Raw genomic sequence first — 13,482 nt, forward strand, 5'->3', positions numbered from 1 at the left:
TGGGCCCATGCTCTCAGCACGCAGGACACTCCTCACGTGCCCAGGCCATGTTGGGTATGTCAGCTGCAGAGAGGGGGGAACGCTTCCTGTGTGAAGTGCCCACAGATTGGGGATGAGCGAGGTCCCTGCGGCAGGGTAGGGTGGGGCCTGGAGGGACCTGCTCCTTGGCCGCTTGGCCTCGGCTCCCTCAAAGAAGCCCGGACACAGTGATCTTCTCTCCTGCCGCAGAGGGACGCTTCAGTCCAAGTGGTTCCCTGGAAAGGGCTAGGCTCCCAGCGGTAAGGAGGTATGAGGTCCCTCAGGAGCCTTAGAACACCAGCCCAGGCCTCGGCTCGGGGACCAGGGCAGGAGGGGCCCTGGGACCTGTCCCCTGGGGACTTCCCAGCTGGTGGGGTATCAGGGCAGGTTCAGTCTCCTGGTGACACTCTGTCTCTCGGCCACCAGCTAGCTGTGTGACCCTTTCTGGGTCTCAGTTTGCCCATGAAAGATGCTCCACATCATTACTCATTAGGGGGTGCAAATTAAAGCCAAATGAGATACCACCGCACCCCCAGTAGGAGAGCCATTATCAAAAAAAAGACAGAAAAGAAAGTGTTGGCGAAACCCTGGAGAAATCAGAGTGCTCCTGTACTGATGGCAGAATGCAAAATGGTGCCTCCACTGAGAAGAAGGTTGGCTGATTCAAGAAGTTTCTTAATAAGTTAATTTTTTTTAAGATTTGATTTTATATTATTTTTAATTAATTAATTTGTTTTATTTTTAGAGAAAGAGAGAGAGAGAGAGAGAGGCAGAGAGAGAGGGAGACACAGAATCTGAAGCAGGTCCAGGCTCTGAGCTGTCAGCACAGAGCCCGACGTGGGGCTCGAACCCACAAAATGAGAGATCATGACCTGAGCCAAAGTCGGATGCTTAACCAACTGAGCCACCCAAGAGCCCCTTAAGATTTTATTTTTAAGTAATCACATCCAGTGTGAGGCTGGAACCCACAACCCCGAGATCAAGAGTTGCATGCTCCATTGACTGAGCCAGCTGGGGGCCCCAATATGCTAAGTTCTTAAATAAGAATTACCATATGACCCAACCGGCCCCCTCCCAGATATACCCCCCAAGAACGGAAAGGAGTTGTTCAAACAAAAATGGGTACACAAATGCTCACAGCAGCATTACTCACCACAGCTAAAGGGTGGAAATAACCCAGATATTCATCTACAGAAGAATGGATCAATCAAATGTGGTCTGTCCACAACAGAATTATTCAGCCATGAAAAAAGATGAAGTGTTGACATGCATTACAATGTGGATACACCTCAAAAACATTATGCTAAGTGAAATAAGGCAGACATCAAAGGCCACTTATTGTATGATTTCATTTATATGAAATACCCAGAGGAGGCAAATCCACAGAGGGGATTGGGGCTGGGGGGAAGGGGTAAGGAGATTGCTGATGGGTATGGAGTTACCATCTGGAGTGACGGAAAGTTCTGCAAATAGACAGTGACGGTTACACAACATTACAAGATACTAATCACCGTTGCATTATCAACTTCCATAAAAATTATTAATTTTATGCGTATCTTACTACAAATAAAAATGCTAAAAATCAATCAGACATATTTGTGTGGGTCTATTCCTGGGTTCTCTACTCTGTTGCATTGATCTGTGTGTCTATCCCTCCACCAGTACCACACGGTCTTGACTACTGTAACTATATAATAAATCCAGTAGATTGCTTCTCGGCCTTTTGGCTAAGATCAAGTGTAGTATGATAAATCCAGTAGACCATCTCCTCCCATTTTATCCTTTGTTTTCAAAATTGTTTCAGTTTCTCTAGTTCCTTTGATTTACCATATACATTTTAGAATAATTCTATTTATAAAAGATCTTTCCAGGATTTTGATAGGAATTGCATTAAATCTATACATCAATTTGAAAAAACAGGAAAAAAGGGGGTGCCGGGGTGGCTCAGTAGGTTAAGTGTCTGACTTCAGCTCAGTTCATGATCTCACAGTTTGTGGGTTCGAGCCCCGTGTCAGGCTCTGTGCTGACAGCTCGGAGTCTAGAGCCTCCCTCCCATTCTGTCTCCCTCTCTGCAGCCCTCCACACTCTGTCTCTCTCTCAAAAATAAATAAACATTAAGAAATTAAAAAAAAACTCTATATATCAATTTGAGGGCAATTGACATCTGGGTATTGCAATCCATGAACATGGTATGTCTCTCCATTTATACAGAGCTTCATTGATTTCTTTCATCAGGGTTTTGTAGTTTTCAGCAAACAAGTCTTAAACATGTTTTGTTAGACTTACACCTAAGCACTTACTTTTGAGCAAGTGTAAATAGTTTTGTGATTCTACTTCTGGTGTCCACCTGTTTGCTCATTATTAGCATACAAATGCTTTTTTTGCATATTCATCTTGTATCCTACAACCTTGCCGAACTCCCTCTATTGGTTCTAGAAGTTTTAGGGTTTTGTTTTGTTTTGTTATAGAATCTTTGGGATTTTCTACAAACAAAATCGTGTCATCTGGAAACAGAACACTTTTACCTCTTCCTTCCCAATCTATATGCCTGTTAAATTCCTTGCCTTGCCTTACTGCACTGCCTAGAACTTCCAGCACTATGTTGAATAAAAAATGGTGAGAGGGGCGCCTGGGTGGCTCAGTCAGTTAGGCATCTGACTCTTGATTTCGGCTCAGGTCATGATCTCATAGTTCATGAGTTCGACCGTAGCATTGGGTTCTCTGCAGTCAGCACAGAAACCACTTCGGATCTTCTGTCCCCTTCTCTCTCTGCCCTTCCCTCCTTTGCTCATGCTTTTTCTCTCTAAAATAAGTAAACATTAAAACAAAACAAACAGACAAAAAAGTGGTGAGAATGGACATCCTTGCCTTGTTCCTGATCTCAGAGAGAATGTCCCCAGTCTAGCACATTAAGTATAATGTTAGCTGCAGGTTTTTTGGTAAGTTTTCTTTATCAATTTTAGAAAGCCCCTTTCTATTCCTATATTTATGAGAGTTTTTATCATGAATGTGTGTCAAAATTGTCAGATGCTTTTTCTGCATTGATCAATATGATCATGTGATTTTTCTCTTTTTTTTAGGACTTTTAAAAAAGATTAATTTATTTTTGAGAGAGAGGGAAATAAACAGAGCATAAGCAGAGGAGGGGCAGAGAGAGAGAAACAGAGAGAGAGAGAATCCAAAGCAGGCTCCAGGCTCTGAGCTGTCAGCACAGAGCCCAACGAGAGGCTCAAACTCACAAGTTGTGAGTTCATGACCTGAGCCAAAGTTGGATGTTCAACTGACTGAGCCACCCAGGCACCCCTTCTCCCTTTTTTGTCTTTGTCAGTCTTGCTAGATGTGTATTGATTTTTCAAAAAAATTTCTCAGAGAATCAGCTCTATTTCATGGATTTTTTTCTATTATTTTCTGTTTTCACTTTTATTGATTTTTGCTCTTATTTTGACTATTTCTTTTTTTCTGCTTGCTTTGGTTTTATTTTTCTCTTTTCCTTATTATTTTTAGAGAGAGAGAGAGCACACAAGTGTGGGAGAGGGACAGAGGGAGAGAGAGAATCTTAAGCAGGCTCCACACTCAGCACAGAGCCCGATGTGGGGCTCGATCCCTCCCACAACCCTGGGATCGTGACTTGAATTGAAATCAAGAGTCAGGCATTCAACCAACTGAGCCACCCAGGCACCCCTGCTCCTTTTCTTCTAAGTCCTTGATGTGGGTGCATAGACTTTTGGTTTGAGAGGTTTCCTCTTTCCGAGGTCTGCATGAGTGCCACAACATTCTCTTAGCTCTGTTTACCTGCATCTCACAATACTGGGTATGTTGCTGTGTTCGTTTTCATTCAGTTCAATGTGTTTCTCTTTAGCTCAGGGATTATTTAGAAGCGTGGTGTTTAGTTTTCACGTGATTGGCGACTTTTCTGTCAGCCCTCTGCTATTAATTTCTAGTTTGACTCCAGTGTGATCGGAAAACACATTTTATACGATTCCACTTTTTTTTAAGTTTGTTGGGGTTTGTTTTATGACCCAGGATACAGTCTGTCTTGGTACACAACTGTGGACACTTGAAAAGAAAGTGTGTGTGCTGCTGTTGGGTGGAGTGTTCTGTAAATGTTGATTAGATGTTGGCTATTAGCTGATGGTGATGTAGGGTTTCTCTACGCCTTTGCTGAGAGAGGGATGCTGATGTCTCCAGTTACCTTGTGGATTTCTCTCTTCCTTTCAGTTCTATTTGGGTTGCCATATATGTTTTTCAGCTCCATTGTTTGTTGCATACATGTCTAGGCTTTCATGAATTCCTGCTGGATTAACTGTTTCATCACTATAAATGGTGAAAGGGTCCATTTTCATTGTTCTGGTCATTTTCTTTGCTTTGAAATGTACTTTAATATAAGATGGCCATGCTGTTTTCTTCTGATCAATGTTTGCATGATACATCTTTTCCCATCCATCCTGTGACTTCCCATCTACCTACATTGTTATAGTTGAGGTGAAGTTCTTGTACACAGCATATAGTTGGTCATTTAAAAAACTCTACTCTGCCAAACCAGGCTTTTAACTGGTATACTTAGAAAATCGACATTTAATGTAATTATTGATGCATTGGGACTTAAATCCTCTGCTTTACGTTTGTTTTCTGTGCCTTCTCTCTGCTTTTTATTTCACTGTTTTCTTTTTCCTGCCTTCCTGTAGGTCATCTGAACTTTTTGGAGTCCCATTGTGATTTGTCTATTGTATCTTCTTGTATAGATTGTTTGTGGTTGCTTCAGGTATGATATTCTCTATACATAAATTATCACAGTCTACCGGTGTCGACATTTTACCAATTTGAGTAAAGTGTAGAAACCTCACCTGACTCTATCCTTTTAGTATCCCCATTTATAATGTAATTGTCTTAAATATTTCTTCTGAGTACATTTAGAACCAGTGTGATAATCTTTGCTTCCACTGTCAGACATAAATCTGTAAAACTCAAAAGAAGAAGGAAAATGGATTTACCCACATTTTTACTCTCTTCATTGTTCCTCTTTCCTTATTGATGTCCAGAATTCCTTCTTTAATCATTTCCTTACTGGTTGGGTGGGTTTTGTTTTTTTTGGTTTTGTTTTGTTTTTTCCTGTTTGGGTATTCTTTTAGGGTCAGTCTGCTGGTGACAAATCCTTTTCGTTTTCCTTTATCGGAGAACGTCTTGGCTCCTCCTTCATTTCTGAAGGAACTTGTCGCCGGATACAGAACTCTGGGTTAGCAGTTCTCCTTTCTCAACGCCTGAAAAATGGTTCTGAAATTTGGTGTCATTTGAACTGTTTTTCCTATTATAGGTATGATGTCAGATCTCACTGCTTTCAAGACTTCCTCATCTTCAGTTTTCACAAGTTTTACTGTGATGTGTCTCGGTGTGAATTTCTTTGGGTTTGTCCTATTTGGGATTTGTTCGGCTTCCTGAATCTCTAGGGCTTTTTGACTTTTGCCAAAATTTGAGACCTTTCCAGACATCGTTTCTTCAAGCACTTTTCAGGCCCGTGCTCTTTCTCTCCTCCTTCTGGGGTGGCAATGATGAATCCTGTGCAGGTCCCTTGAGCTCCATTCACTCTCCTCAATATATTGTGTCTGTGTTGTTCAGACTGGGTACCTCTGTTCTGTCTTCCAGTTCACCGATTCTTTCCTCCAATCCCTCCATGGAGTTATACATTTTTTTTAAATTTTTAGTTATTTAGTTGTTATATATGTAGCTATTATATTTTCATTTCATTTTCACTGGTCTCTTCTTTGTATTTTCTGTTTCTTGTCAAGACTTTTTCTCGACTGAAACTTGCTATTTTTCCATTTGTTTCTCACGTGTTTGTAATTGTTCACTGAAGCATTAAAATTTTTTTTAATGTTTATTTATTTTTGAGAGAGACAGAATGCAAGTGGGGGAGGGGCGGTGAGAGAAGGAAACACAGAATCCGGAGCAGGATCCAGGTTCCGAGCTGTCAGCACAGAGCCTGACATGGGGCTCGAACTCACGAACCTCGAGATCATGACCTGAGCCGAAGTCGGACGCTTAACCGGCTGAGCCACCCAGGTGCCCCAACATTGCTATTTTAAAAGCATGTATTAAATACACACTCGTCCGTCCTGTGCGTGGCTGCCTAGGTGGCGTTTGCTTTGACAGAAGGTTCTGAGCTTTCTTCGCTTCCATTTTCGAGCAAGAGGCATCGGTGGGGGGACACCAGCGTGCTCCCTGCTGCAGACCCCAGGTGAGCCAGGTGCGCGTGCAGCGTGAAGTGCATGAGCATTTCTTTAGCACCTGCTCTGTGCCAGGCAGTGGTCCAGGAGAGCAAAACTGACCAAACTCCCTGCCCAGGAAGCTCCTACTCTGGCAGGAGACTATAAGCAAGTGACCCACACTGCACCCGGGGGTGGTGGGTGCAGAGGAGGAAAACAGAGCAGGACAGAAGAGACAAAGGGGCCCGGGGCAGGCGGGGCCAGTGTCTACAGAAGTGAAGCAGCCTGAGCAGACAACTCTGAATAAAGATCCTGAGTAGGGGTGCCTGGGCGGGGGCGGGGGGGGGTCCGAGTGGGGAGTTCTCTCTGTGGCTCCCCACTCACAGCCCCCCACCACCTCCGCCCCTCCCTGACATTCCACTCCCAGGACCAAGGTCAAGCTTGGGCGTCCATCGAACACGCCGGGAGCAGGAGCCCACCGCTTTGAGGCCCCTCAGCCCCTGGAGGGAACCCAGCGTGGGTGTGGGTTTCCAAGGGTTTAGCGAGCAGAGCCCCCCTGTCCCCTCGGCACCTTCCCTGTGCCAGGCCAGTGGAGGCGCAGGACTTTCCCGTGTAGCCCCGGCCCTCGGCGGCCTCCCCTCTGCCAGGCCTTCTACCCAGAGCCGAGGGGTGGGCGGTGGGGCATCAGAAGGATCCCGGCTCTGAGCCTCGCCCCTGGACGTGGACCCGGTCAGCCGCGGGTGTGTACCCGGAGCCCTCACTCCTGGGGGGTGGAAAGCACACCACAAGCGGCTGGCACCACAGAAAAGCCCAGAAGGAGACACGCCGGGCGCTGAACAAAGGGGGAAGCACGTTGGGGCAGCTGGGGTCTCGGCAGGGGCTTCCCACGGACAGCCCCACATGGCGGGGCCGTGACAGACGACGGCACGGCAGGACCCCTGATGTGGACTCAGATGGGAAGTGATGCCTGAGCCCTGACGGCAGATGGGGCCAGTGGAGCCGGCACAGGGGGCCCCGGAGAAACGTGTCGTCCTGACCCAGTGGGGGTCATGGTCTCTCATGTGAAGATTCCCCTTTGCCAAGACGCGCCTTCCCTGCTGGCCGCCCCGGGCAGCCCTCATGGCCCTTCCTCTGAGCCCCGGCTCAGCCTAACCTCCCCTCGCCCCCCACCCCTGTCCTCGGGCCCCTGCCCGCCTGGCCACCGGCTCCCGCCCTCCCGGCCTCTGCCAGGGCCCGTCCCGGAGCAGGGCCACGCCGTGCTCGCCGAGAGGACAAGGGGATGAGCCTCCCACCCAGCCAGGTATGGGGGATGGGGGAGCCAGCCCAGGAAGTGCTTGTGGCCCAGTGCTGGGGAGAGCGGAACCCTTCTGGAAGGAGGGGGGCAGGGTGCTCCACAGCATGAACGGGAAAACACAGAAGGCGCCCCCGAACCAGCGTCCCAGCCTCCCCCCACCCCCGCCCCCCAGGGCAGACCCTGGCCACTCGCTGGCCCTGCCAGGTGTCTGGTGGCGGGGACCCTGAGCCACGCAGTTGTGGACACACTGAGACCAGTGTCCCCCGGGGACATCACTCCCAAAGCACATGTCGGGAGCTGGCCCGTCCCTACCTGCCTCTGTCCTGCCGAGTCTGCGGAGAACAAAGGACAGATGTGACCCGCTTCACGGTTGCAGGGGAGGCCCCTGCTGATTATGAGGAGGAAGGGTCGGAAACCACCAAAGTGTCCCTCGACAGAAGCAGGTTAGCGGCCAGAGCTCTCCACAGACGCTGGACAAGCCGGCAGGGGAGACAGGGCGTGAGCACCTGCCCGTGAGCATTAACTAACTGCTGTGCGTGGTGACCCAGCATGTGCGGGGCGACTGATGATTGTGGAGAACACAGAAGGAAGGACGCTTCTGCATCTGGAAGGATCCATAGCCCATGTGAGCCCTGGGTCACTGGTGGGGTGGGGTTCACTGTGCAATCAGGATACTTCAGTATGGCTGGAGCTTTGTAACATGCATCTATATTCATTTTTCTGTAAAAGGTAGAGGATAAAAGGTAATGGAAAATATTCACAAGACCAATCAAAACATCAAACAATTAGAAATAAAGATAAGAAACGTGCAGCACCCACTTTATTTAAAACGCAGCAAGAGGGGCCCCTGGGTGGCTCAGCTGGTTGAGCGTCTGACCCTTGATTTCAGCTCAGGTCATGGTCCCAGGGTCGTGGGATTGAGCCCCAAGCTGGGCTCCATGCTGAGTGTGGAGTCTGCTTAAGATTCTCTGTCCCTCTGCCCCTTCCTTGTGCACGCGCGCGCACACACACACACACACACACACGCTGTCTGTCAAATAAAAAATTAAATAAAATAAAAAGAAGAAAGAAACAGAAAGGTAGACCATTTTCCTGGATTTAATTTCTTTAAATATTTTTTTAACGTTTCATTTTTTTCTTGAGAGAGAGAGAACATGAGTGGGGAGGGGCAGAGAGAGAGGGAGACATAGAATCAGAAACAGGCTCCAGGCCCTGAGCTGTCAGCCTGGAGCCCGACGCGGGGCTCGAACTCACGGACCGCGAGATCAGACCGGAGCCGAAGTCGGACGCTCAACCGCCTGAGCCACCCAGGCGTCCCCTTAATTTTCTTGACTGTGGATCCACAGCCCAGCGAACCCAGGACCAGCACGTGGCACCGGGATTCCGAGGTCCCCTTTGGGATTCCTGAACACTGGACGGTGCAGATACATCGCCTGTGCACAGGTAGCAGGCGCCTCGCACTTGATGCCCGTAAATGTGCCGTAAGGACGCTGCCTCTGCATAATGCAGGTTAGCAGAGTGAGTGGAGGTGTCATCGTGGCGCGTGTCCCCCCCAGTCGCCCGGCAGCCCCATTCCCAAGGCCCCCACCCCCCGCGGCAGCCCCGGATGGGGTGCTGTTGAGAAGGGGCGCAGTTCTGGGGCTGGCTGTCTCCAGGAACCTCATCCGCAGGCGGGGGCTGGGGGGCGGCCAGTGGAATCCCCACTTCAGCCAGGAGAGGGGGATGTCTGGTCACTTTTGCGGGTGGCGTGTGCTTACGCTTACGCACAGCTTGGAAGGGCATTTTTCACTCCCAGTCACAGAGTGGCCTTGTCTGGGGTCGTCGGTGTGCAGCAGGAGCACACGGGGCCCGGCCAGCTCTAAGGTGTCCGGGCCGCCTTCTCTCCCTTACGCGCATCCGTCACTGAAGCTCTGAACCCACAGTTGTTCGTCCCGGTGGCCGCCGTGCCCAGCCTGGGGCCAGCGGCCAGCAGCTTCTCCCTGCTTTCGGAAATACGGTCACACGGAGCCTTGGGAACAAGGTCTGGTGGCCAGATTGGCCCAGGACATGCTTGTGCCTGTCCTCTGCTTGGGGATTCGTGACTCCCTGCAATGTATAAAGTCTCTGAGAAGTCCTGCGGGAGACGTGCCAAGCCCTCCATCTGCCCAAACGTACTTAGCAGAGAATGTTCCCCTCACAGTGCATTTAAAAGCACTACACGTGAAATTGTGTTCACAGAGCTCCGGGGAATCAGCTCCAGAGCGTCGGGTGGTGACTGGGCTCAGCCTCTCCCCCGCCCCCCAACCCCACTTGCCATCTAGGGAGGTGTCAAGTCTGCGAGCTCCCGTACCCAGGGGCCGTTTCTGTGTCGCCTCCTTCTGAATGATCTGCAGGCAGCCAGGAGTTCCCCACTGACATCTGGAGAAAAAGTTGGACACTCACACCCTGTTGCTTCCCAGACGCTGCTTCAGGGGACTCCTGCCACCACCTGCCCCCGGCCCCCGGCCAACAGGCGAATCAGGTGAGTCTCATGCCAGGCCCCCCTCTCTCGGCTTCATTCGCCCCAGGTTCCCCTCCGGTTGCCTGGCGTGGGGCCCCGAGCCCCTCCTGCTACTCCCAAGGCCACGGCAGCAACACAGGACAGCGTGAAGGCTGGTGTGGGGTGGGGGCGTCTCTCACCGTTGCCAGGATCCAAGTGTCAAACCTGGTCGGCGCCCTGGAACCGGGGTGGGATCCACCCCCAGACCCAGCTGGGCCGGGGGCCACCTGGAGTCTGCTGGAGGCCCCCAGGCCCCAAAGCATCTGAACCCACTGAGGATCAAGCGGCGGGTGACCCTGCCAGGCCGGAAGAGGGTGTCAGCGGCCATGTGAGAGTCACCATCCGGCCAAGCGGGGCCTAATCACATAGCTCCTGTGGCTCAGAGGGTGGAGGGGCTCCCAACAAGAGTGTCAGTGGGCACCAAACCTGTGGGTGCCCTGGCCATGGAAAGGCAGGGGTAGCAGGCAGCCTGGTCTGGGTTGGGCGGGGCTAGAGAGGTTCGGGCTCAGCGAGTAATTCCCGTGGAGCTGGAGAAGGCCTGTGTTAGGTCCTGCCCTTTGCTCCCACATGGAACCTTCCACATGTGGGATCCTAGGCTTCCTGGGGTTTCCCTGGGTGAGCACAGGTGTCCGGAGGTCCACCCAGGCCTGGCACCCGTGGCCAGCAGAATGAGCCTGCGCACCTCAGGGTCTGATCTCAGGGGGTGGCCTTGGGGACTGAGCCGGTCACCAAGAAGCCAGCACCTCTGAGGCCTGTTTCCATTCCAGCAGGGTGTCCTCTCTCTGTTCCCCGCTCCGGACAGCCACCACGGGGCACACGGGGACCCCAAGACTGACAGGAAGGCACCTGCCGTGGGGGCATCCCGGGCCACATCCGTGCTTGTCCTCCCACCCCGGGCAGAACCTTCCGTGAGCCTCTGCCTCACTGCTGCCCCTGCCTGCCAGGGTGCTCCTCCTGCTGGTTGGGCCCAACAGTGAGCACACCGTCCCTCCATGGAGCCCCCAGCCCCTTCTGGGAGCAGGAACAGTGTGGACGGGTCAGGGGCTCAGGCGCGATGCTGGGCCAGGCGGTAACTGCTCCTGGCCCTGTGATGATTTTCACTCTGGCATCTTTGTTAAAAAACGAAACTACGGTAAATAAAAGGAGGGAAAAGCGACAAAGACAATTTCCATTTAAAAAACTTAGAATTATATAAGTTATAATGTCTGTATTGCCCAAAGCAACCTACAGGCTCAAAGTAATCTCTAGCAAAACTCTGACGGCCTCTTTCACAGAAATAGAGAAAATGATCTAAAATGTGAATGGAATCACAAAGGACCCCAAACAGCCAAAGCAATCTTGAAGAACAAAGCTGGAGGCATCACCCGTCTTGATTTTAAACTATATCACAGAGCTGTAGTCGTTAAAACAGCTTGATATCGGCCTAAAAACAAATACACAGATCAGTAGACAGACACAGAAAAGAGAACGCAGAAATAAAGCCACACATACATGGCCAATTAGCTTATGACAAAGGAGCCAAGAATACACACTGGGGAAGGGACGGTCTTCAATCAGCGGTGCTGGGAAAACCCGGCTGCCACATGCAGAAGAATGAAACCGGACCCCTATCTTATACCATCCACAAAAATCAAGTCAAAATGGATTAAAGACTTGAATGTGGGGCGCCTGGGTGGCTCAGTTGGTTAAGCATCCGGCTTGCTCAGGTCATGATCTCACGGTTCGTGGGTTCAAGCCCCGTGTCGGGCTGTGTGCTGACAGCTCGGAGCCTGGAGCCAGCTTCTGATTCTGTGTCTCCCTCTCTCCCTGCCCCTCCCCTGCTCATGCTCGGTCTTTCTCTCTCAAAAATAAATAAACATTTAAAAAAGTTAAAAAATATCTTTTAAAAGACTTAAATTTAAGACCTGAAACCATAAAACCCCACATTTGTGAATTCCGTGTCGATAAGGTGTTAATATTCCAAATATATAAGGAACGCATATAATTCAATAGCAATAAAACAATCTTATTTTAAAAATGGGCAGCAGATCTGAACAGTACATCTTTTTTCACCGAAAACCTACAGATGTCCAACAGGTACATAAAAAGATGCTCAACATCACTCATCAGGGAAACGCAAACCAAAACCACAACGAGCTCACCCTACATCTTCAGAATGGCTAGAATCAAAAAGACAAGAGACGTAGGTGTCGGTGAGGATGTGGAGAAAAGGGAACCCTTGTGCACTTCTGACGGGAACGCAAACTGGTGCAGCCGCTGTGGAGAACAGTGTGGAGGTTCCTCAAAAAGTTAAAGACAGAACCCTACGAGCCAGCAGTCCCACTTCTGGAGGTGCATCCAAAGAAAACGAAAATTCGAAAACATATCCGCACCGTCCCCACCCCCGTGCTCACCGCAGCTTTGGTTGCAACAGCCAAGACATGGAAACACCCTAAGTGCCCAGCGATGGATGAATGGATAGAGAAAACATTGTGTAGATGCACCGTGGAATATTACCGTAAAAAAGAAGGAAATCTTGTCATTTGCAGCAATGTGGATGGACCTTGAGGACGTTATGCTCACTGAAATAAGACAGAGAAAGACAGGTACCATACGATCTCTCTTCTCTATGTGGAATCTGAAACACACACACACACACACACACACACACACACACACCCTGAGCACGTAGATACAGAGAACAGGTTAAAGGTTGTCAAAAGGCACAAACTTACAAAGTAAGCAAGTCATGGGAATGTAACACGCAGCATGACGGCTATAGTTAACGACACTATATTGCAAAAAAAAAAAAAGTCATAATTTTAGAACAGTTTTATATTTACAGAAAATTCGCAGACCTGGTGATACACGGTTCCCATAAACCCCGGAGCTTCCGCATTAACTCCTTGTGTTTGTGTTCGTGCGACAGCTTGGTTACAATTAATGAGCCAATACTGATAGAGTGTTAACTAAACGAATACACCACAGTTTAGTCCCATTTTCTTAGTTTTCCCCCCGATTCCCTTCTCTGTCCCGAGATCCCGCGTGACATTTCCCCATCAGGTCCCCTGAGGCTCCTCTCGGCCGTGATGGTGTTTTGGACTTTCTTTGCTTTTGATGACTATGACAGTTTTCGGAACTTCTAGGCAGGTATTTTTTTAATACATAATTTTCTTTTTTTTTTAAGTTTATTTATTTTGAGAGACACAGAGAGAGAGAGAGAGAGAGAATCCCAAGCAGGCTCTACACCATCAGCAGAACCCCATGTGGGGCTCAGACTCACAAACTGTGAGATCATGACCTGAGCTGAAATCAAGAATGGGACGCTTAACTGACAGAGCCCCCCAGGCGCCCCCGTGGGCAGGTATTTTGTAGGGTGTCCCTCAACTGGAATCTTCCGGTGATTTTCTCATGGGTAGAGGTAGGGGTCATGGGCTGTTGGCAGGAAGGCCACGGAGGTCACGTCGTGTCCA

At 49.6% G+C, this 13,482-nt stretch overlaps 1 pseudogene; it reads left to right on the forward strand.

The window, feature by feature from the left end:
• Window positions 1-1,725: 1,725 nt before the first annotated feature.
• On the forward strand, window positions 1,726-1,827 carry LOC122199087 (annotated as a pseudogene).
• Window positions 1,828-13,482: the final 11,655 nt, after the last annotated feature.

This window comes from Panthera leo, chromosome C2 (assembly GCF_018350215.1).
Source record: "Panthera leo isolate Ple1 chromosome C2, P.leo_Ple1_pat1.1, whole genome shotgun sequence".
In the NCBI taxonomy this organism is placed as follows: domain Eukaryota; kingdom Metazoa; phylum Chordata; class Mammalia; order Carnivora; family Felidae; genus Panthera; species Panthera leo.